Below are 4,941 nucleotides of genomic sequence, written 5' to 3'. Positions count from 1 at the left end.
GACTGTAAAGTTTATAATTATACATATGTGTTGAATGTCCCCCTGTCAACTAAAATTTACCTGTCTCAGCGTTTTTTGAAAATCTACAGGTAAGTATCCCAAAACGCCTCTGCATCATTTTTGGTGGCCCACCTCAATAATAAATATCTATTTATGGTCGTAGAAAAATTATTTCTTTTTTACATGTACGGGGGTTATTATTTCACTTACCTAATATTTTTTAGATTCTCGCTACAAGAAAATTTGTGAGTTTTTAACAGTTGACATTTTTCACAAAAAATGTTTTAAGTTCATGCAGAATATAACAACAATAATAGTAGTTATAATGACCGCAATTCAAACGTTTCTTTTTCTGAAAAAATTTGAGTTGCAATATTTCGTTCAGTACAGTACAATTTACTCTACGTTAGTTTACGTAAGTTATAATATAAAATCATATCCGTAAAAAAGATTACATGTTTCTTGGATTTTTCAGGTGTTGATGTGTTCTTTTTATCAACCACTCACTGAGAATATTGTAACAACACACTTTCCACACATTCGGGTTTGGAAATTTAACGAAGCAAATTTAAAAATTCGACAAAAGTCTGAGAAACTGACTTTCTGGATTACTCTGTATATGATTTGTTCTCTTGCCAGTGGATTGCTGACCATACTCTCATTTTGTTTATCCACCAAAGATGATCATGACCTTTTGTACGTAATACCCATCATTGATGGAATCTTCAGAAAATGGGTAGATATTACAATATACCTATAAATATCTTATACAGGTCTATTCACATAACTGTACGACCTGTAATTTGAAAAAATGCAACCAACAAAACATTTCCAGTGTTGACTTGGGTTTTCTAAATTACAATTTCAAAAATACAATTAGAGATGCTTTATATCAACCAGTGGTGTCATACAGATTGGTCAATTTTTGCAAACTGAACTTGGTACTCCTAGTTATCATTGTCTTTGCGAAAATGTAGTCTAACGACGAGAAAACTGACATGATATTAATTTTTGGCGAGTACCGAAAAAATGCTGTCGCGTGTGCAGATTTATATGCACAAATATATTCTGACCGTGCTGCACACCCAACAGACAAAATTTTCCGAAAATTAGAAAAATATTTAAGAGAAAACTGGCCCCAACAGAAACGAGTTAGAACCAGAGATTTGGAAAATAATAGATCCGGTTACCATATGGAAATTTGGACATACGTTACACAAAACATGTGCAACAATAATATTTATTTCTGTCTCTACCTATTGCACTGATTCCTATCGCTGATACGCTTATGCAGTATTGTCTCTCTCGTTAGGATGGAACCAATCAGAGATCATGACGTAGATCGTTACTCGAATTTCAAATGGCAAATTCAAATTGTCATAGCTAATGTCAGTAAAGAACTTTGAATGCAAAGTTTTGTGAATTTAAAGGTTTTAGACGTTATTTCTCTTGTATGATGCTAAATTTTGTGACAAAGTTCTTTCATCACTAGTTTGATTTCGTTTTGCTGTCTTTTATTGTTGAAACCTTCATTCCTTAATAGGCCGAAGCTCTTCTACATCAAGTGGAGACTCCCACAATATGAATGCGGTAAAACCGATCATTTATAGCTCCACAATTAAACGATATTGATACAATTTTCAGAGTGCATAATATAGTTTTCAATAGGTTTAAGGTCAAACAGTAATGACAAAATCAAAATTACCAACGTGTGACTAACACTTTTCTAGTCTGACACCAGAAACCTGGCAAAATGGAGAAGCTAATTCAAACAGCCTAGATTAATTGTAAGAACATAGAAAACTTTACATTAGACCCAGACTTCTAAAGAAGAAAATGCAGGAAAGTCTCTTTTAAGATGTATTTGCCACTATTTACATCAATTTGATTTTGTTCCTCGTCCGAGTATAAGAAAAAAGCGCAGTCTTCTCTCGGTCTGCCACGATCTTCTTTCTCATTGTCTTCTTTCTACTCATTGTCAACCTTTTCGCCTTTGTCCAAATCTTAGACAGAATCTTATTTGCTACAATGTCACAGGTTTCCTAGCGTGTTCTTCTTTCTGTTCTTACTTGTCGTCAGAGCTGTCCATTATTTTGTTAACCAGTTCTGAGCTTCTTATATTCTTTTGATGTTCTCAACAATCTACTTGTCCCTTTTTAATGTATTATTTTACTGCTTCCATGTATATTTCTTCAAAACTTTGAACATTTCACCATTCATCCAATTTAGTTAGGTACACCTTGGATTTATATTAACTAGGATATTTCTTTCAATTGAATCTTGATCTTTTCTCTCTTCGTCAAAATCCATGTTTTTCTTCCTCTCCGTATGTTTGGTGACTTCCGTTTCAATTATAAATCATCTGCTAATCGCATAATAATTCACTTTCTTTGCACTTTCTAGTCTGTGGTTAATTTTCATATTTTGCTTCTCAATTTCTCCACAGGCGACGATTTAGTTCAGAAACATGCCAGTTGTAATAATATTCCATTGATTTTTATTTCACTAGTTAGCCCTTATTTGTACCATTTCTATTCTACGCTTATTACAAAATTTGTTTCGACAATTCTCGCACAAATTTGTTCAAATGCGTCTTAAACCAAAAATTCTTCTTTCTGAACTCACTTTCTGTCGTCTGTAGTATGCGACGTCAGTGGTTTTATGGTGCTGAGAAAACTTGTTGTGTTACAGTACTCATTGGATTACTCATTTTGCTGTGAACTGTCACACATTACAATTGTTGTCAATCTGTTGTCAAGTTTTAAAATTAGCCAATCAAAAACTCTCCATCCTGGCGAGAGATATAGGTACACATTGTATCCAGTGAATGCGTGCAACAGACAAGGACGAAAGTTGTAAAGCTAGTCGTAGATATGTTTCTAAGACTTTTGACTATGTCCCCCCATCTATTAATTCCAAAATCTCTGGTTAGAACTAGAACAGCCACAGGTATGGAGAATGAAGTTATAGTTCTTCAAGCTATTACAGAAAATCCGCATGTCAGCCAAAATTTTGTGGCACGTCAAGTTGGATCTAGTCAGTCTTCAGTTTCAAGAATTATTTCAGCTAACAAATTTCATCGATACCATATCATGTTGATTCAAAAACTGAAGGAAACTGATTGTCCGAAAAGATTAGCATTTTGTAACTGGATTCACCATAAAATGAATGATGACGAAAATTTCATGAAAAAAGTCCTCTTCAGTGATGAAGCCAAATTTAGCAACAATGGGGGGGTAAACAAACATAACTGTCATTATTACGCGCAGGAAACCCCACACTGGATAAGACAAACTCATTTTCAGAACATTTATTCTATCAATGTTTGGTGTGGGATCGTCGGAAATAATGTTATTGGACGAAGGAAATTTAACCGGTGAAAGGTACTTAAATTTTTTAAACAATGATTTGCCGCCATTATTAGCAGATGTTCCTCTAATTTTACGAGAAGCTCTCTGGTTTTAACATGATGGGGCCCCTCCACATTACGCTCGGATTGTGAGGGAGTTTTTGGACATAATATACCGGGACAGGTGGATTAGTAGGAGGATCAATCAACGGTAGGCCTCCCAGAAGTCCTGATCTTACACCACTGGATTTTTTTCTTTGGGGTATGGTAAAGGACAAAGTATAGAAAGATCCTATTCGCGATTTGGAAGATTTAAAAGCAAAAATTAGGGCAGCCTGTAGATCGGTAACAACAGAAATTTTGGAACGCGTGCGGCGATCTTTTATGAACAGAATAGCTTGTTGCGAAGCAAATAATGGGCAGCATTTTAAACACTTGTTACGTTGACTTGTTTCCAATTTTTGTTAAATTTGTTACTGTTACAACATAAATTTGACTTTTCCGTCAGTGTGATGATTTTTTTAAATGTCAAGCATCAACCATGCAGGCATCGTTGATCAATTTTATATATTTTAATTTACCAAAAGCGAATATTGCTTTGGCAATGTATAACGTGTTGCATTTTTTGAAATTACAAGTCGTACAGTTATGTAAATAGCCCTGTATTACAGCATTAGAACTGCGTTATTCTATGCTCAAAAATCTTCCTAGAACAAGCTTCAGTCTTGAGCGATTTTTAGAAGCAGAATAAAAAGTAACTCAAAATCGTTTAAGAATGAAGGTTGGGTGCAAACTTAGATGTCAGCTTGATTTTTTGAAGAAAAATTTAAAATAAAAGCCGTAATATACAAAATAAAATCTAAAACTTGTTGCAGAGCCCAGTTCTAATACTCCTTTCGTTTGGCCACTAGTTTTAGAATATACAGGACTATTCACATAACTTGTAATTTCAAAAAATGCAACCCATTATACATTTTCAAAGCAACCTTCGCTTTAAGTAAATTAAAATATATAAAATCTATCAACGATGCTTGACATATAAAAAAAATCATCACACTGACATTTATTGTTCAACGATTTATTAAGATAACAAAACTAGAAGCCAAATTTATGTAACAGTAACAAATTTAACAAAAATTGAAAACAAAACATCGTATCAAGTGTTGAAAATGCTGCCCATTATTTGCTTCGCAACAAGCTATTCTGCTCATTAATCTACCGGCTGCCGTAATCTTTGCCTTTAAATCTTCCAGGTTTCCTACAGCTCTTGAACCAACATGATATGGTATCGATGAAATTTGTTAGCTGAAATAATTCTTGAAATTAAAGACTGACTGGTTCCAACTTGACGTGCCACAAAATTTTGACTGACATGCGAATTTTCTGTAATAGCTTGAAGAACCGCAACTTCATTCTCCATACCTGTGGCTGTTCTACTTCAAACCCGTTTCTGTTGGGGCCGGTTTTCTCTTAAGTCTTTTTCCAATTTTCGGAAAATTTTGTCTATTGGGTGTGCAGCACGGTCAGGACATCTTTGTGGATATAAATCTGGAGCCGCTACAGCATCATCATGTCAGTTTTCTCGTCGTTAG

This window comes from Gnatocerus cornutus, chromosome 4 (genome assembly GCF_029298725.1).
Source record: "Gnatocerus cornutus isolate USDA-ARS CGAHR chromosome 4, icGnaCorn1.1, whole genome shotgun sequence".
Classification (NCBI taxonomy): domain Eukaryota; kingdom Metazoa; phylum Arthropoda; class Insecta; order Coleoptera; family Tenebrionidae; genus Gnatocerus; species Gnatocerus cornutus.
This window is presented reverse-complemented; position numbering follows the sequence as displayed.